This window comes from Astatotilapia calliptera, chromosome 11, assembly GCF_900246225.1.
Source record: "Astatotilapia calliptera chromosome 11, fAstCal1.2, whole genome shotgun sequence".
NCBI classification, from domain to species: Eukaryota; Metazoa; Chordata; class Actinopteri; order Cichliformes; family Cichlidae; genus Astatotilapia; species Astatotilapia calliptera.
The window spans coordinates 3,554,314-3,574,964 of record NC_039312.1 but is presented as its reverse complement, the minus strand read 5'-3'; the positions used below and the strand labels follow the sequence as shown (position 1 = coordinate 3,574,964).

The 20,651-nt window shown below is 48.5% G+C and overlaps 2 long non-coding RNA genes across 2 annotated transcripts; both read left to right on the top strand.

Moving 5' to 3' along the window:
* The first annotated feature begins 5,325 nt into the window (after nucleotides 1-5,325).
* On the top strand, nucleotides 5,326-5,741 carry LOC113032580 (uncharacterized). Its single transcript, XR_003273902.1, has 2 exons — nucleotides 5,326-5,451; nucleotides 5,528-5,741. It is a non-coding gene; the product is annotated as an uncharacterized LOC113032580 (long non-coding RNA).
* Nucleotides 5,742-10,239: 4,498 nt separating this feature from the next.
* Nucleotides 10,240-10,613, top strand: LOC113032633 (uncharacterized). Its single transcript, XR_003273911.1, has 2 exons — nucleotides 10,240-10,323; nucleotides 10,400-10,613. It is a non-coding gene; the product is annotated as an uncharacterized LOC113032633 (long non-coding RNA).
* Nucleotides 10,614-20,651: the final 10,038 nt, after the last annotated feature.

Genomic DNA, 20,651 nt, shown 5'->3' with positions numbered 1-20,651 from the left:
AGCTTCACAAGCAACAGTGGTGCAAAATACAAGAACAGGAACATGAGAATTAGAAGAATAAATATATGTACAAATATAAGAATGTATGCACATACTAAATATGTATACATATAAATACATATATAAATAAATATACAGAGTCAGCAGCATGAATATTGTGCAAAAGAAAGGTCATATATGTACAGTATGGAGTGCATAAGTGTCGGAAAGTGAGGTGTCTATGGAGTGTTAGTTAGCAGTTCAGCCACTGTTAAACAAATTCTTAATAATATTAATGATTAATTCTTAATATCTTTTGATATTTTTATTTATCGACTTATTTCTGTCTATGATTTGACAATAAAAGTATATATAAATACGTCTCCTCTAGATCTGCTTGCACTCCTCCCAGTGTGTGAAGGTCCTGGTCTCGGTTCCTGTCTGTGTGCCTGGGTCCATCTGTTTGTCCACTTCCCTCTGAGCCTATCTAAAGGCCAGCTGGTGGCTGACAGCAGCTGAGGACCATAAATCAGATGTGTAGGCAGAATTCCTTACGCCACATTGGCATTCAATTTGTCAGCCATGAAATAAAGATGTAGCGGAACAGGAGGTCACAGCACACAGAGTACACTCCAGGCAGCAGCATCCTAGCAGCCACACTTTATCCTGCTTCTGTGACTTTCTCTCCACAGGTAGCTGCTCTCGTCACCTCTTCCTTTGTGTGGTCTGCTGTGCGCGGCCATAACTTCTGATTGATTATGACTGTTAATGGTTTTCTGACGCACACAATGTAGCAAAATTCCTGCCAGCATTATTTGACAATTGCACCCTTTTTCCAATAAATTTATAACACTGAGTGTAAATATTAGTTATTTCTTTGAACTTGATGTCTAACAGTTTTTCTTCTCCTCTGTCTGTTCAAACACAGAAGGTTGAATTCTGTTAGAAATCTCAATCTATGAATTTACTACATACAAAACAAATTTCTTTAGTGTGTTGAAGATGTTATGAGTTTTACCTTTGCTTACACTATTTATAGTGTAACAATAATTCATGTTCATGTTTTAGAAGAAACAAATAAATGAGCGTCTCTGCCGAGCACACTTTGTTTTTCTGCAAGGAGTGAAATGAAATCACGCTAACTTGTCTACAGCCCTTAAAGGCATGTACACATTATAAATGTAACTTCTATTACCTTACAGCATGTATGAGCATTTTTCAGCATGCTGCTGTTACTGGTTGAGGACTGTGCTCCCCCTGCTCAGTTCGCTGTGCTCATCGTGTACCAAACAGCAGACAGTGTAGAGACACGTCTTCTCTGTAATGATGGGAACACAACCTGTTTTTGTAAGGGGAGCTTGCAGGGCACTCAGACCCACATACTTACTGCTTTTTTCTATCATACAAATAGTAATTGATAAAATTCAGTGGTTTTCATATATACATATTATCAGAGTGTAGCCTGGCATCAGTCTGCCTGTTCGTAGCGATGAGTGTTTGATTGTAACAACAGTCAGTTATTTCTACACTTTGATAGTTGCAGCAGTGTTTCCTGGACACTTGGATTTAGAGCTAACTTCAGCCACTAACAGCATTATTTGGTTCCATTGAGGGCGCACATACATGCATTTGCTGCTCTCACTTCTACATGTGAAAGCGCTCATTGTTATAGCACACCTGTCCTGTCTCCATCACGACTGCAGCAACATAATGGAATCCCAGGCAGGATTGTTGCTAATCCGTGTCCTGCTTGTTCCTGCATTAGTCTGCGTGTCATGGTGACATGTAGCCCTGCTTCTGCCATGCCAGGAGGATTGTGTTCACCCAGCATGTAGGAATGAACAACTGAGCAAGGGAAAGGTGACACAATGATGCAGAGGTCAAAGGTCTCGTGTGTCCAGTTACACCTATTTTGTGTTTACAGCCTCCAGCGAGATATTTCTGAACTAGCTCACCAGTAATAACAATCACCCATATTAAGTATCGCTGTAAGAAAAACGCATAGAACAACCAGCTGGAAACATTAACGAAACAAAACGTTATAGGTAGAAATGAGAAAACTTTAAAGGTATTGACACGATTTTTTTCAGGTACTGAAATTTTCTCCAATGGGAAACCAGACGTTTAAAAATTATAAAGATATTAGTAGTAGTAGATCGAGTCTACATGATTAAATGCACGTTCTAACACACCGGCTTAGCTCAGCGCGTTGAGTGTACGACCACATGCTGTACGGCTGAGAGCGGCTGTCCCGGGTTCGAGTCCGACCCACAGCCCTTTGCCACGTGCCCCCCCTGTCCTTTCCTTCCTGTGTCTGTCAAAAAAATATATATATTTACATTCCAATAAAACTGTTTATTATTTCATGTGAAACTTGTTTTCATGTAACTGGTGCAAAAATGGATTTTCATGTTGGAAATAGTGATAATATATTTCATACCACACACAATGATGACAGGAGGAGCTTCACAACAGCACAGAAGCTGTTACAGCCGCTGCAGAGCATCATTTATTTATGCCACATTTATCTAAATTCCAAAACAATGACTTTATACTCTAACACAGCTATATATTGTAACATTTGGATACTATAAAAATATTTCTAAAGGTTTCATGCAAATAATATATGTGATATATTTTTATTTATCTTTGGGAGCTATTAAACATTAAATAAATCACTTTGTTGTTCCTGTAACTCTTGTCTGTATAACAAACTAATTACTCTCTAAATGGGCTCAAATACATTAACATGAAGTGGCTCATATTTGATTTCTGCCATTTTGAGAGTTATTGTCTTTTCCCACTGTTTGCTCTTTAAGCCCCACTGCACCTTTATAGAATAGAATAGAATAGAATAGAATAGAATAGCCGTTTGTTGTCATTGTGGGTGCTCCACACCAACTGGAATAAAATGTGAAGAGCAGACAGCAGGAAAAAAGTAAACAGGAGAAAAAAATATGAGTAAGGCACAAAATTAACATAAGCATAAACTTTATTGTTTTAGATTTGAAGAGTTCCCAAAGTATTCCTATTCCTAGGAATCCATCCTTTCTCAGTTTCAGTGGTCAGCGTGGTGGTTTAGGCTCTAGGGCCAGGGTCAAAGGTTAAAATGATAGGTCCATGTTTACTCACTTTTATTGTCGTGGCCTTGGTCTGTCCGACCTCCAGTGTGGTGTGTTCAGACAAGGAAACTGGGAGAAATTATGTGTGTGTGTGTGTGTGTGTGTGTGTGTGTGTGTGTGTGTGTGTGTGTGTGTGTGTGTGTGTGTGTGTGTGTGTGTGTGTGTGAGAGAGAGAGAGAGAGAGACTGTCTAAATCATGCATCAAAGGCACAACCCAAGAAAGCTGCAGAAACAGTGCAGTGAAATACAGACGCTGCTCAGGACTCTTCCTCTGGAAGGTTCACTCTGGTCATAAATCCTCGGATGGATATTTTCCTTTCGAGGATCCTTTGAAGAGAAACAAAGGGCTGAGCCTGTTGTGGAGATTATCCTGTTAAGCGATGTCCGCCTCGCCCACCCAGGATTGCTGCAGACTGTACAGAGCTGTCCCATTACAGCCAGTGGACAACTTGTGCTGGTTTGCCAACTAGGAGACACTGAAGAATCACTCAGCACATCAAGAGTGTGTACAAACGCTGCGTGGTTCTCACATGGCCACATGTGAAACTAATAGTCTGGTTCACTGCTAATTCAATTCAACATTTATTTGTATGACACATTTAAAAACAACAGAGTCGACCAAAGTGCTTCACAATCAGTTAAAAACAAGAGAACACAATAGAGAAACAAATAGAGATAAATGAGAAGATAGTGGATTAACAATAAAAACATAAAACGGGCCTGTTAACTGGCTGTTAATTCAAGTTGAATTAACAGCCAGTAAAAGTAAAAATGTGAGTTTTAAGACGCGATTTAAAAGACTGAAGTACGGATCTCCTCTGGCAGATTATTCCAAAGCCAAAGGCTCGATCTCCTCTATGCTTCGATCGAGACCTTGGTTGTGCTAAGAGCATCTGGTCAGACGATCTCAGTGCTCTTTGGGGTCATACATGTTGAGGAGTTCGTTTAAATAACCGGGCGCAATATTATTTATAACTTTAAAAGTAAGTAAAAGAATCTTAAAATCAATACGATATTATACAGGGAGCCAGTGTAAGTTTGGAGTGATGTGTTCATACACTCTAACACCTGTTAAAAGGCGTGCAGCTGCATTTTGGACTAACTGCAAACGATGGCGAGATGAGTGTTGGAGACCCAAATAGAGGGAATTGCAGTAGTCCAGTCTAAAGGTGATAAAGACATGAATAAGTGTTTCTAGGTCTCTTGGAGGAAGACAAGGCTGAGCTGTGGCAATTTCACATAACTGATAAAAACTTGTTTTCACAACTGTGGACACCTGCTTCTCTAATATAAAGGAGCTACTAACACTCAGAGATTGGCAGATTATTCCACGGTGGCAGACTGTCTGAAGCAGTTAGAACAAGACAAGGCTATTGACCAGGCCTCATACCGAAAATACATAAACAGGGTGCACCTTTAAGACCAATTGTCTGCATGATCAACTCTGTCACCTATAACATCTCCAAGTTTCTGGCTTCGATCCTCAACCCGCTGGTGGGCAGCTCTGAACACCACATCCAGAACACCCTGGATTTTGTTGAGAAGGTGAGAGATGTCATCATGGAGGCAGATGAAACAAAGGTCTCGTACGATGTTACATCTCTCTTCACTTGCATCCCAGTCACAGAAGCGTTGGAGGTAGTTCATGAGAGATTACAGGATGACCCCAACCTCAGCAACAGGACCGCTCTCAGCATCGACCAAGTGTGTTTGAACTGTGTCTTCATTCCACCTACTTCACATACAAGGGTCAGTTCTACAGGCAGAAACATGGGTGTGCCATGGGCTCCCCAGTTTCACCCATCGAGGCCAATTTGTACATGGAAGAAGTGGAAAAGAGGGCTTTGCTATCCTACCCTGGAACACCACCAAGCCATTGGTTCAGGTATGTGGATGACACCTGGGTGAAAATCAAATCTCAGGACGTTCCACATTTCATGGATTACATTAACTCGGTGGACCGACACATCAAATTCACCAGGGAGGATATGAAAAGTGGCAGGTTAGCCTTCTTAGACTGTCAGATTTCCATCAGTAATGGGGGACATCTAAAAGCTGACGTGTACCGTAAACCTACACATATGGATCAGTATCTAAGGTTTGACTCTCATCATCCACTGGAGCACAAACTGTCATGGTCCCTGTGCCTCCCCGGCCAGCCCAGTGTGGCCACAAGTGTTTGTTGTTTTTCTCTCACTCTGTCTCTCCTACCTGTCTGCCTGGGCGGAGCTCTGATTGGGCTCCTGCCCTTGGCCCACGCACCTGCAGCTGATCTCGAGCGGATTGCAGTTCTCTGGCTCTTAAGGCTGGGGCTCTGAGCTGTTCGTCGCTGGAATATTGAGTAACTCTCGTTAGTATTGCCTGGCTTCCTTGCGATTCTACTGTTCCCGTGTTTGCCTTCGACTTACCCTCGTCTGTGTAAACAGGTTTACCTGGATCAGCCCTTTTGTGACCCCTGGACCCCGTGAGTAGGAGAGTGAGCTGAGCTGCTTGTGTGGAGACTGTTTGGACGAGGAGCAGAGCGAGTGCGAAGAAGTGTGTCTCCCCAGCCAAGTGATCCCCGGGACCCTGGTGTTTCCCCCCCCTTCACGTGTATATAGTGCACCAGTGTGATTAATAAAGTGTCGTTGAACTGTGCTACCTCAGTCTGCGCCTGAGTCCGTTCCACTCCCGTGACAGAATATTCCAGCCACCATGGACTCAGCAGATTCAGCTTCCTCCCCGTCTCCCTCCGCCCCGGTCACACTGGAAGCGATCTTACAACGCCACGAGCGAATGCTTGTTCACCTCAGCGAGAATGTCGCTGCCTTAACACTAGCAGCTGCTCAGCGCACTCCATTGCCGGAACCCTCGCCTACCAGCGAACCCGCCCAGGCGTCATCAAGCTCCGCAGTAAGTGCTGCCTCACCGGTTCCGGTCCCGGCTGTGTGTGAGTTTCATCTCCCCACACCTGAGCTGTTTTCAGGGGATGTAGGGAAGTGTGCGGGTTTCCTTATGCAGTGCGCTCTCCAGTTTCGCCAGCGGCCTCATGCCTTCTCTAATGACGGGAGTAAGATCTCATATTTTGTTCAGTTGCTACGAGATCGTGCGCTGACCTGGGCACAAGCCGTGCTGAGCGCTAGTCCCGAAATTACTTATGATGATTTTTTGTCTCTGTTCCGGAGTGTTTTTGATAAAGGCTCCACTGCTGCGGCGGCTGGGCTCCGCCTCATGAACCTGAAGCAAGGTAAGCGGAGCATGGCAGATTTTTCAGTTGACTTTTGGACACTAGCGACGCAAGCGGGGTGGGGGCAGGAAGCATTAAAGACGGCACTGCTAAACAATGTGAGTGAGGAGATTAAAGATGAACTAATGGTGCGTGAGTTACCCTCCTCTTTAGGTGCGATCATGTCCCTATGCATCCGAATAGACGATCGCCTGCGTGCACGGCGAAGCACGCAACGTCGCTTCGCTCAGCCTCGGCCACCGCGGGACGCCTCACCGGGGCCTGGAGCGGCACTCGAGCACGGCGAGGTTGAGGAGGAGGAGCAGCCCATGCAACTTGGACGTTCGCAGCTCTCACCCGCAGAACGTCAACGGCGTATGGCTGCCGGTGAGTGTCTATATTGCGGCCGTCAGGGCCATTTTGCCTCTTCATGCCGCGCACGGGCAAAAGGGCGCGCTCGCCAGTAGTTGAGAGAATACTGGTGGGCGATATAACTACTAAAAGTTCTCTCCCCCGGCTTATGTTGCCTGCAAAACTCACCATTAAGAATGTTACCCACTCTCTTCAAGCTCTAGTGGATTCAGGTGCTGAGCAGAGTTTCATTGACGCAGCTCTGGCAAAAAAGCTAAACATCACACTACACGCCCTACCCGATCCGCTTGCTGTCACAGCCCTGTCTGGGCAACGCTTGTCGGACATAACCCAAATCACGGAACCCCTGTCTCTTACTCTCTCGGGTAACCACTCAGAGCGCATCGAGCTTTTCGTGTTTCAAGCACCGCGCACCCCCCTTGTATTGGGTTATCCATGGCTGCTCCAACACAATCCGCACATCGATTGGAAGAAAGAGAGAGTAACCGGGTGGAGCATCGAATGCTACATGAACTGTCTCCAAGCTGCACCCGCTCCTACCACATCTCCAGGGCCTGACCAGCCGGTCGAGCCTCCGGAATTGACCTCGGTCCCGCGTGTTTATCATGATTTGGCTGAAGTGTTTAGTAAAGATGGGGCGCGTTCACTCCCCCTCATAGACCGTATGACTGTGCGATTGATCTCCTGCCTGGGGCTCCGCTTCCCTCTGGTCGTTTGTACAGCATTTCTCAGCCAGAGAGGGAGTCTATGGAGAATTACATTGCTGACTCTCTCGCTGCAGGCATCATTCGGCCGTCGTCCTCCCCGGTGGGAGCGGGGTTTTTCTTTGTTGCTAAGAAAGACAAGACCCTTCGCCCCTGTATCGACTATCGCGGGCTTAACAAAATCACTGTTCGTAACAAGTATCCTCTGCCCCTTCTTTCTTCTGCTTTTGAGTTACTTCAGGGTGCCACGATCTTCAGTAAGTTGGACCTGCGCAACGCCTACCATCTGGTGAGAATCCGTGAAGGGGATGAGTGGAAAACGGCCTTCAATACTCACCTAGGCCATTTCGAGTACCTTGTGATGCCTTTCGGCCTGACCAACGCCCCAGCCGTGTTCCAGGCTCTTGTTAACGATGTTCTCAGAGACTTTATTAACCGATGTGCTTTTGTCTACTTAGATGACATTCTCATCTTCTCCAAATCTAAAGCGGAACATGAGGTCCACGTAAGGCAGATCCTGCAGCGCCTGCTGGAGAACAGGCTCTTTGTTAAAGGAGAGAAATGTGACTTCCACATGGATTCAGTGGCGTTTCTGGGCTACATCATCACCAGAGGGGACTTGAAACCTGACCCGGCAAAAGTTCAGGCAGTGTTGGACTGGCCCAGACCACCCGATCGCCGGCAGCTTCAGCGCTTTCTGGGGTTTGCTAACTTCTACAGGCGTTTCATCAGGGATTTTAGTAAAATTGCTCTGCCTCTCTCTAGGTTAACATCACCCAAGGTGCCATTCCACTGGGACCTGCTGGCTCAGGAAGCCTTCTCTCGCCTCAAGGAACGGTTCGCCACCGCCCCGATCCTTCGCCAGCCTGACCTCACCCTGCAGTTCGTTGTGGAGGTGGATGCATCGGAGTCTGGAGTAGGGGCCGTGCTCTCCCAACGGTTCGAGGGTAAGCTCCACCCCTGTGCTTTTTTCTCTCGTCGTCTTTCCCCAGCTGAGAGGAATTATGACATCGGAGACCGCGAACTTCTGGCCGTAAAGCTGGCTCTGGAGCAGTGGAGGCACTGGCTGGAGGGAGCTGCACAGCCGTTCATTGTCTGGACCGATCATAAAAATCTCGAATACATCCGCTCGGCGAAACGGCTCAACTCACGGCAGGCCAGGTGGGCTTTGTTTTTCACCCGGTTTCATTTCACCATCACGTACAGGCCAGGCTCCCGTAATGTTAAGCCAGACGCTCTTTCCCGGCAATACGCCGCAGTCGGGGAGGAGTCCGACCCTGGATCTGTTCTGCCCACTTCCTGCGTTATTGGAGCAGTTACGTGGGAGATCGAAGAGCTCATCCGGGAGGCACAAGAAACCGACCCTGATCCTGGCACGGGCCCCCCTGATCGACTCTTTGTTCCGGCGGCTGTCCGGTCCCGGGTGCTCCAGTGGGCTCACACGGCCCGTTTTTCCTGCCATCCAGGAGTTAACCGCACCACTGCATTCCTGCGCAGGTATTTCTGGTGGCCCGCCCTCATTAAAGACTCACGGGAGTACGTCACCGCCTGCACCACTTGTGCTCGAAATAAGCACTCCAATCAACATCCGTCTGGATGTCTGCAGCCACTCTCCACACCCAGCCGACCCTGGTCCCACATCTCTCTGGATTTCGTCACTGGTCTGCCACCATCTGCAGGTAACACTACAATATTGACCGTCGTTGACCGTTTCTCCAAAGCTGCCCATTTCGTTGCGCTTCCTAAGCTCCCCACAGCCTTGGACACTGCCCGACTCCTCACCACGCACGTTTTTCGGCTCCATGGCATCCCTGAGTACGTTGTCTCGGACCGGGGCCCTCAGTTCACGTCGCGGGTGTGGAGGGAGTTCTGCTCTGCCATAGGTGCCAAGGTGAGCCTCTCCTCTGGCTTCCACCCACAAAGCAACGGCCAAACGGAGCGCATCAACCAGGAGTTGGAGGCCGCCCTCCGCTGTGTCGCCTCCCATAACCAGGCCATCTGGAGTGAACACCTGCCGTGGATAGAGTATGCTCACAACAGTCACACGTCCTCTGCTACCGGTGTGTCACCCTTTGAGGCGTCTCTGGGATACCAACCGCCTCTGTTTCCCATGGTTGAAGGTGAGCATACTGTTCCGTCTGTCCAACATCACCTCCGCAGGTGTCGCAGGGCCTGGCGGGCCACTCGGGCGGCTTTACTCCGGACGAAGGAACGGAATAAGGCACTCGCGGATCGCCACCGGACGGCCGCCCCTGAGTATGTGGTGGGGCAGAAGGTATGGCTCTCCACTCGCTTCGTGCCCTTACGTGCCAAATCCAGGAAGCTCTCCCCCAACTTCATCGGCCCGTTTGATGTCTGTGCTGTGATCAACCCTGCATCCGTCCGCTTGGCGCTGCCACGCAACATGCGTATTCATGATGTGTTCCATGTCTCTCAGGTCAAGCCGGTGGTCTCCAGCCCGTTGTGCCCTCCTTCCAGGCCCACGCCGCCGCCCCGGCTCGTGGGTGGCCAGCTGGTTTACGCCGTCTCGCGCATCTTGGACTCCCGCCGCCGGGGTCGGGGTTTTCAGTACCTGGTTGACTGGGAGGGCTACGGGCCAGAGGAACGTTCCTGGGTGCCCCGGTCGGCTATCGTGGGTAGGGACCTGCTCCGTGACTTCCACCGCCTGCACCCGGGTAAGCCTGGTGGGTCGCCGGGGGGCTCCCGTTGAGGGGGGGGTACTGTCATGGTCCCTGTGCCTCCCCGGCCAGCCCAGTGTGGCCACAAGTGTTTGTTGTTTTTCTCTCACTCTGTCTCTCCTACCTGTCTGCCTGGGCGGAGCTCTGATTGGGCTCCTGCCCTTGGCCCACACACCTGCAGCTGATCTCGAGCGGATTGCAGTTCTCTGGCTCTTAAGGCTGGGGCTCTGAGCTGTTCGTCGCTGGAATATTGAGTAACTCTCGTTAGTATTGCCTGGCTTCCTTGCGATTCTACTGTTCCCGTGTTTGCCTTCGACTTACCCTCGTCTGTGTAAACAGGTTTACCTGGATCAGCCCTTTTGTGACCCCTGGACCCCGTGAGTAGGAGAGTGAGCTGAGCTGCTTGTGTGGAGACTGTTTGGACGAGGAGCAGAGCGAGTGCGAAGAAGTGTGTCTCCCCAGCCAAGTGATCCCCGGGACCCTGGTGTTTCCCCCCCCTTCACGTGTATATAGTGCACCAGTGTGATTAATAAAGTGTCGTTGAACTGTGCTACCTCAGTCTGCGCCTGAGTCCGTTCCACTCCCGTGACACAAACTGGGTGTCAGGATGCTGCAACACAGAGCAAACACCATCCCCACTGACACAGCAGCCAGGGAGGAACGCTGGTTTGAGGGCGGAGTCAAGGAGGCCATTTACGTGAAAAGGGAAAGACCATCTCTGAATGGAGGAGGGGCCTAAGGGTACACCTGTCACCATCTTACTGTACAATGCTGTGATTGCAGCCATTTCCCAACTGTGTGAATGGAACTCATGGTCAATGATCAGTGGTTGTTGATCAATGGTCATGAGAATTTGCATAATTATGATGAAGGAACTGACCTCCCAGCCCATTGTTCCTTCAGTGGGCTGGTTTCAGTCATTGTGCAAATGTACTGTTTATAAGATTGAGACCTGCAGTCAGCTGAGACTGAAGACGTCACCTGTATGGATGATGAAATGTTTCTCCCTCTGAAAACGTCCAGATGAACAGAATCTACTTTTGGAGACTCCGAGATTCGTTAGAGCGTGAGAAAGATGAGAAGCAAGAGGACCGAGGGTAACAGTTCACTCGTTTAAAGGGGCATGAGTTCCAAAAACCATAACTTCAGTCTTATTTTCATTTAGTGTAATAAAATTGTGTTAGTCTTTAACATCATGTAAACAGTTAAGCGAAGGCTGCAGTGGGACAGAGACGTCCAGTTTCGGGGGCAAGTAAATTTGGATGTCATCAGCATAACAATGAAAGGGAATGTTGTATTTCATAAAAATAGATCCCAAAGGCAGCATGTATAAGGAGGAACAGAGTTGGACCTAAAACAGACCCCTGTGGCACACCACGACACATCGGGGCAGAGGAAGAGGAGTACTGCCCAATTTTAACAGAAAAAGGCCTCATAAATATGATTTAAACCATGATCAAACTAATGATGGTGTTGTGTCTCCTCATGTTTTACAAAGCAGCTTGTTAACCTAGAATTACTTAAGAACAACTGTGGAAAATATCCTGATCAGCTTTTTGACCTGATGTGACTTAGATGATGACTTTAAACCTTTTGAGTAGTTTATGAGATAAATGATCATCCATCACACCGACAGGTCATCAACCAGTATTCCCACTGAAAATGCTTAATTAAGAAAGGATCATTAGCCCCAGCTGCTGTCTGTTTGTGGGTTTTTCAGCATTTCCTGTTTAATAACTGAAAGCATGCAGTGCTGGGTTGAGATCAGGCAGTTGACTTGGTAAATAAAAATATCTCATTTGTTTACCAGGAGAAACTGTCAGGATCTGACGGCGCCCTGACCGGTCGACCTGCCAGTGTGTATATCTGTGTGCGTGTGTATGTGTGTCTCCTATCGCCCTGTCTTCCCCTCCGGCTCCGCTGTGATGTGTTAGGAGGTAACCTAGCAACAGGCTACCTCCGACCCGGAAGTGCTGTCGCCCGGAGCTGCCGCACCTGCAGTCAATCCACCAGCTGCTGCCAATCAACTACCATCTTCAGCAGGGCTACTTAATGGTGTGGCTGAGCGACAGACAGCGCTGGAGTATTGCACTAAGCCTGGTAGTGTTTTCGAGTCGCTAACGTTATTGAACTACTGTCTAATCTTCGTACTCATTTTGCTGTCGTGTGTGTGTTCACCCAGGGATTGACGGAGGATTTACGGACACTAAGGAAGCACTTGGAGGAGAGACGGGCACTCACTACCACGCACGGGCTTACACGGAAGGAGGGACGCACTATCACCATTGTTGCACATTTGAACTGTTGTCACCTTGCTGCACTGTAAATAAATGCACTGTCTTTATTTCTGAGCTCCGCGCCTGAGTCCACTCTTTAACAACCATGACAGAATACTCCAGCCAGCCATGGACTCAGCGGACTCAGCGGACTCAAACCCAGTTCAGCGAGAGCTCTCTGTTCAGGGCGAAGTTTTGGACCGCCATGAGAGCATGATGAAACACATCATGACGGAACAAACGGCGATGCGACAGGTGCTTGCAAACATTCAAGGTATGTTACTCACCGCGCCCGGCACCTCAGCTAAGAATCCACAACCCACTCCATCAGTAAGTGTGGCTGCAGCTTGCCCACTACCCCCTTCGCCTCCACCACCTCTACCTAGGCGAGAACATACATTACCGGTTCTGGAGAAGTTTGATGGAGATATAACAAAGAGTCGAGGCTTTCTGATGCAGTGTTCATTAATTTTCAGACAACAGACACAGGCTTACGGCTCAGATTATGCGAAGATCACGCTTATGGTGGAATTAATGACTGGCCGGGTGCTGCAATGGGCACAAGCCGTTTTAAATCTTCAACCGAATATCTCCTACAAAGATTTTCTGAGCAAGTTCCGCTATGTGTTTGATAAAGGAACAGATGCAGATGGCGCTGCTAATCGTTTGTTTACCCTAAAGCAGGGACGTAAGAGTGTCACGGATTTCTCCATTGACTTTTGGATCCTGGCTGAGGAGACGGGCTGGGTAGAAAACGCACTCCGGGGAGCCTTCCTGAACTGCCTAAACGAAGAGATCAAACATGAGTTAGCTACGAAAGAGCTACCTAAATCCCTTAGCGCTTTGATTAATATGTGCATTCAACTGGATAATCATATGAGAGAGTTTGGGAGACGGGCAGGTGAAGGACGACGGCTGGCAGGGGGCGCCAATGCGCCTACCGGGTTGCTTCCTTCTCACTGGCGAGAGGAAGAAGAAGACCCAGCGGAGGATGAGGAACAGCCGATGCAGCTTGGCCGGGCTCGGTTCGGTGCTTCCCATCGGAGGAGACGACAGCGCACGGGTGAGTGCTTCGTGTGTGGGAAAAAGGGACATTGGGTTGATACCTGTCCGAAGCGAGTAAAAGACTCCGCCCGCCAGTAGCTGTGGGAATACTGGCGGGTGCTACAGCTAACTCTGTTCCCCATCTCAGTTGTCCGGCCAAGCTGATTTTTCATTCCCTTACTCACCCGTGTAGTGCGCTAATTGACTCTGGAGCTGAGCAGAGTTTTTTGGATGAATCACTAGCTCATAAATTAGCCATACCCATTGTTCCTCTCCCTGAACCTCTCTGGGTTTCGGCTCTTGACGGCAGCCCACTGACTACGGTCACTCACCGCACTCGGACCATCACACTCACCCTCTCTGGCAATCACTCGGAGCAGCTCAGTTTGTTTCTTTTTAAATCTCCTGATGCTCCCCTTGTATTGGGCTATCCCTGGCTGCAACAACATAATCCACAGATCGACTGGGCCGCGGGCCGTATTTCGGGGTGGAGCGGTCAGTGTCACGCTTTGTGCTTACGCTCCGCAACTTTTAGTGCGACGGTCGCTGGCTCCGCGGAGCCTGTTGCACCTCCTGATTTGTCTGGTGTTCCGCCTGAGTATCACGACCTGGCCCAGGTTTTTTGCAAAGACAAAGCCTCCTCGCTTCCGCCCCATCGCCCGTACGACTGTGGCATTGATTTGTTTCCCGGCGCTCCCTTGCCCACCAGTCGGCTTTATAACATCTCCAAGCCCGAGCGGGAGTCGATGGAATGGTACATCAATGACTCCTTGGCAGCCGGCATCATTCGACCCTCCACTTCCCCTTTGGGCGCGGGATTTTTCTTTGTGGCAAAGAAGGACAGGTTGCTCCAACCGTGTATCGATTTCCGGGGTTTGAATAAGATCACGATCAAGAACAAGTACCCCTTGCCCTTGCTGGCGTCCGCCTTTGAGCTCCTCCAGGGCGCCACGGTTTTTTCCAAATTGGACCTCCGCAATGCTTACCACCTGGTGCGGATTCGTGAAGGGGATGAATGGAAGACAGCGTTCAACACTCACCTTGGACATTTTGAATACCTGGTGATGCCTTTTGGGCTCACCAATGCCCCTGCTGTTTTCCAGGCTATGATTAATGATGTGCTGCGTGATCTCATTAACCACTGTGTTTTTGTCTACCTAGACGACATCCTTGTGTTTTCCCGGAGCCCGGCGGAACATGTGGAGCATGTGAGGCTCGTACTGCAGCGCCTATTGGAGAATCACCTGTTTGTGAAGGCTGAGAAATGTGAGTTCCATGTTCCAACTGTGTCTTTCCTGGGCTTTATGGTGGAACAGGGGCGGCTGCGTGCGGACCCAGCTAAGGTCAAGGCGGTGGTTGAGTGGCCAGAGCCCAAGACTCGCAGGGAGTTGCAAAAATTTCTGGGATTTGCCAACTTCTACAGATGCTTCATTCGCAACTTTAGCAGGATTGCCTTACCTCTGACTAACCTTACCTCTCCCAAGTTGTTGTTTCAGTGGTCTCTGGACGCTCAGCGGGCTTTCGCTCAACTGAAGGCTCTGTTTTCATCTGCGCCTGTGCTGGTACAAGCTGACCTGGAGCTCCCATTCTTTGTGGAGGTGGATGCTTCCGACTCCGGGGTGGGGGCCGTCCTCTCGCAGCGGGTGGCCGGTAAGATGCATCCCTGTGCCTTCTTTTCTCGCCGGTTGTCGCCCGCAAAGCAGAATTACGATGTTGGTGACTGGGAGCTTCTCACTGTTAAAATGGCCCTGGAGGAATGGCGACACTGGCTGGAGGGGAGCAAGTATCCAGTGGCGGTGTGGACAGACCACAGAAATTTGGCGTACCTCCAGGCTGCGAAGCGCCTTAACGCCCGACAGGCCAGGTGGGCCCTGTTCTTCACTCGCTTTGACCTTACCATCACTTACAGACCCGGGTCTTGCAACGCCAAGGCTGATGCGCTGTCTCGCCAGTTTACGCCTGAGGTCGGGGGCGATGAGAAGGACTTGCCCATCTTGCCTCCATCTTGTTTCGTCGGCGCTTTGACCTGGGAGATTGAGCGGGTTGTGCGGGACGCCCAGCGACAGGAGCCGGATCCTGGTGGCGTGGTGGCTTGTCCTGTGTGTGCTAAGAACAAGATGCCGACCTCGCTGCCTGCTGGCCTCCTATGCCCTTTGCCTGTTCCCATGCGTCCCTGGTCGCATGTTGCTCTGGACTTTGTTACGGGACTGCCTCCGTCCTCAGGTAACACTGCTGTACTCACTATTGTTGACCGGTTTTCCAAGGCTGCCCACTTTATAGCCCTGCCACAGCTTCCTTCTGCTCTGGAAACGGCTCGCTTTCTCACCCAGCATGTTTTTCGGCTCCATGGCATTCCTCGGGACATCGTGTCTGATCATGGTCCCCAGTTCACGTCCCGGGTGTGGAGGGAGTTCTCTATGGAACTGGGGGCTCAGGTCAGCCTGTCCTCGGGTTTCCATCCCCAGACCAACGGCCAGACGGAACGGGCTAATCAGGCGCTGGAGGCTATGCTGCGCTGTGTCATCTCCTCCAACCAATCGACGTGGAGCAAGCAGCTCGCATGGGTGGAATATGCGTACAACTCCAGTACGTCAGCGGCCACCGGAGTGTCCCCGTTCGAGGCATCCTTGGGCTATCAACCCCCGCTTCTTTCCATCTCTGAGGAAGAATTGGCCGTTCCATCTGTCCAGCTCCACATGCGGTGCTGTCGGAGAGCGTGGCGCGCCGCCAGAGCAGCCCTCTTGAGAACAGCAGCCCAGAACAAGAGACTGGCCGATCGCCGCTGCGCCCCGGCACCGGACTACCAGGTGGGCCAGCAGGTGTGGCTCTCGACCAAGCATGTTTCTCTCAGAACTGAATCTAAGAAGCTGGCTCCTCAGTTCATTGGCCCGTTTCCTGTCCAAGCTGTGTTGAATCCAGTGACGGTTCAGTTGAGCCTGCCTCGTAACATGCGAACTCACAATGTTTTTCATGTCTCACAGGTGAGGCCTGTTCAGACCAGCCCGCTGTGCCCGCCTCCCAGGGCCCCGCCACCCGCCCGGATTATCGACGGCGCCCCGGCGTACTCCATCACCCGCATTATGGATGCCCGGCGCCGCGGTAGGGGCTTTCAGTTTTTGGTGGATTGGGACTGGTATGAAGAGCGTCCCTGGGTGCTGGGGTCGAAAATTCTTGATGACGCCAAATCAAATCAAATCAAAATCAAATCGCTTTTATTGTCACATCACATGTGCAGGCACACTGGCACAGCACATGCGAGTGAAATTCTTGTGTGCGAGCCCCACAAGCAACAGAGATGTGCAAACACAATAACACAAACGAGCAAAATACAAGAATGGCCAACCTGAAACTAATAAATATATGTACAATATATAATAGTATATGCATTTCTGGATGTGTATACTAAATATTTTCCTACGTGTGTGTGTGTGTGTGTGTGTGTGTGTGTGTGTATACACATTTTTACAAATTAAATAGTAAAAAAAAATTAATAATAATAATAATAATAATAATAATAATAATAATAATAATAATAAAATATATAAAATATACAGAGTTGAATATGTGCAAAACAAGTGGCATTTATATACAGTGTGGAGTGCATAATGTTGAAGTTCCAGTAGTGAAGCTGAGGTGTCTATGACGTGTTCAGCAGTCTGATGGCCTGATGGAAAAAGCTGTCTCTCAGTCTGCTGGTACGGGACCGGATGCTGCAGAACCTCCTTCCTGATGGAAGCAGTCTGAATAGTTTATGGCTGGGGTGACTGGAGTCCTTGATGATCCTCCCCGCTTTCCTCAGGCAGCGCTTCCTGTAGATGTCTTGGAGGGAGGGAAGCTCACCTCCAATTATCCGTTCAGAGCACCGCACTACTCGCTGGAGAGCTTTGCAGTTGTAGGCGGTGCTGTTGCCATACCAGGTGGTGATGCATCCAGTGAGGATGCTCTCAATGGCACAGTGATAGAAGGTCCATGGTGAGAGAATTCCGCCGCCGGCACCCTGACAAGTTTGGTAGGTCGCCGGGAGGCTCCCATTAGAGGGGGGGTACTGTCAGGATCTGACGGCGCCCTGACCGGTCGACCTGCCAGTGTGTATATCTGTGTGCGTGTGTATGTGTGTCTCCTATCGCCCTGTCTTCCCCTCCGGCTCCGCTGTGATGTGTTAGGAGGTAACCTAGCAACAGGCTACCTCCGACCCGGAAGTGCTGTCGCCCGGAGCTGCCGCACCTGCAGTCAATCCACCAGCTGCTGCCAATCAACTACCATCTTCAGCAGGGCTACTTAATGGTGTGGCTGAGCGACAGACAGCGCTGGAGTATTGCACTAAGCCTGGTAGTGTTTTCGAGTCGCTAACGTTATTGAACTACTGTCTAATCTTCGTACTCATTTTGCTGTCGTGTGTGTGTTCACCCAGGGATTGACGGAGGATTTACGGGCACTAAGGAAGCACTTGGAGGAGAGACGGGCACTCACTACCACGCACGGGCTTACACGGAAGGAGGGACGCACTATCACCATTGTTGCACATTTGAACTGTTGTCACCTTGCTGCACTGTAAATAAATGCACTGTCTTTATTTCTGAGCTCCGCGCCTGAGTCCACTCTTTAACAACCGTGACAGAAACTCTGCGTTTGCTTTTGCAGTATGTTTTGGGTCATTATGGATTTGCACTGTGAAGCTCAGTCCTTTCAGTTTTGCAGCCTTTGGGTGAAATTAAGCAGAGTCGTGTACAATTAGTACTAATTACTACTACTTCTATGTGCAGTCACAAACACTGGTGTCCTGGTTCTACTGGCATCCATGCATACCTGTGACATAACACGCCCTCCTTCCCCAGATACTGTGGTATACTTTGGATCATGAGCTTTTTCTCCTCCCATCAATTTAACCTCGGTTTCCTCTGCATTTCATCAAGATGTTTTGTTTACAGCAGTGCGGGCTCTTTTCTATAAAACCATCCAAAAACTTCTAAACATCATGTCCTCCTGGCCTTTTGGCATTGCTGAGCAGTTTTTCAGCCTAATGATTTCCTGCCTCACGTGCACTTACATCTCTTTGGGCTTCATATTTAAAATTAGATTAAATTACAGTGAAAAGTTATAAAATTCAAGTTCAACACTTTGACTCAACATCAGATATTATGTCTGGTTTATATGAGGAGAAGGGCTCACCTGACCATCAAAGTGCTTGTCAGTGCTTCCACTGAGTGTGAACTTCTGAAAATGGGGTATGTATGTATAAATGTTTATAAATGTATAAACTGCTGTACTGAGGCAAAGCTTTTAGTAAAACCCTTAAAACCGCACCGCAGCAATTTCCTAATGTTGTAAACCTGCTCAACATTTGGCAATAAAACCCTTTCTGATTCTGATTCTGATTCTGAAAAGCTGAAAGCATGATGTGTTTGTGTCCACCGTGTTAGTGTACAGAGGCAAAACTACAAAACTTGCCAGACATTATCGAGGGCACAGTTTGTGTTACGGGATACAATTTGTATACAATTTAGCAGCAGTGTGCAAGCTGACCAGATGAGAATTTGTCCATATTGCTGTCAATCTCATGGAAATTTAAGACGTGTAGAAATATCCTGAATGGGGAATGTAGATGATAAAATGTCAGTGACACTTTTATTGAGATCTGGGAGCATCCTTAGCAAAGACATCAGTCAGCCTGACTTGACAGACTCTCACAGCTGCCGTTATTTAGACAACAAATCACAACCAGCACAGTGCCAGGGAGAGTCATGCCAGAGAGTTTGTGCATGGCGGGTCGGGGGTGTCGGTGAACATAAATAACTGAGTGTAATGAGGCCCATGATTCTTGATATCTCCAGGTTTTAAATGTCACATACAGAGAGGAATCATCTTATTCTGATTGTGATTAAGACTGCTAGCTGTCTGTCAGATGATGTTGATGAGATGGATTAGTACCTGTCATACTGACAACACGCTGCTAAGAAGCTGTATACAAGAATGGGATGAGATCCTTTTATGTGTGCAATGCAGTGCTGCAGATTTTCTATCTCTCACTTGTGGAAAGTGTAGCATACTATGTTTCAGCTACTATAAATAAAGAAATAATTTCCCAAATGTGGGACAAATTTAATATTTCTTTCTGATGGATGAGTTACACACAGACAGTAAGACTCTTTGCAATTTAATTTAACTAATTATCAGTATGTTAAATAGAAAACGCTAAAAATAACTCATTTTTAGTTATTATACTAATAAATATGAAACCTTCTGTTGTATCGGAGGCTCATCATTTGATAAATGTCTTCAAGTGATGGCTCATGCTATTGAGTATCAGCTGCAGTTAACTGTGTGAAGCTTACCTACTGCTCACCTCTGATAGACACTTGATGCTAAAAACCACTATTAGCTTGTGACAGCTCACCTCACACAGAGCTGAATTCTGTCTGCGTAACTGGCACCAGTGTTGGGAAAAATAAAATCAAAAGATTGTCACTGATTTATTTTTTTAAAAAGATTCGTGTGTTACTTCACAGTTTCAAAGAAGCCATCCAATAAAATAAGTGTACATGCAAACCACAGGCTCTCACATTTATTCTAACTTACTCAGATGCAGTGATAAGCTCTCAGTAGCTATGGTCATAAGCAGTTCATGTAATAATAATAATAATGGATTGCATTTATATAGCACTTTTCGAGACCCCCAAAGCGCTTTACAATTCCACTATTCATTCACTCTCACATTCACACACTGGTGGAGGCAGCTACAGGTGTAGCCACAGCTGCCCTGGGGCAGACTGACAGAAGCCAGGCTGCCATATCGCGCCATCGGCCCCTCTGGCCATCACCAGTAGGTGGTAGGTGAAGTGTCTTGCCCAAGGACACAACAACCAGGACAGAGAGCTGGGGATTGAACCAGCAACCCTCCGATTACAAGGCGAACTGCCAACTCTTTGAGCCACGATCGCTACGATCGCCCCATGTAGTGCTTTCGAAGTTGTAAAAGGGTTTTTAAAATGATTCTAAATGTCACTGCAATCCTGTGAAGGGAAGGAGAATAGGTGTGATATGTGAGCACACCTATATGTGATGTAGCAGCATTACTGCTGTATTCTGCAGCAGCTGGAGACAGGCCATGGAGAACTGAGAGATGCACATGAAGATGAGTTACAATCATCAAGGCAGGAAAATTAAAGTCTGTAGTAAAAGTTCCAGATGGTTGTAAAGGTTTATTTTCTTTGCAATATTTCTCAGATTAAAGAAACAAAATTTGATGAGCTTAAAAATTCAGATGTTGGTCA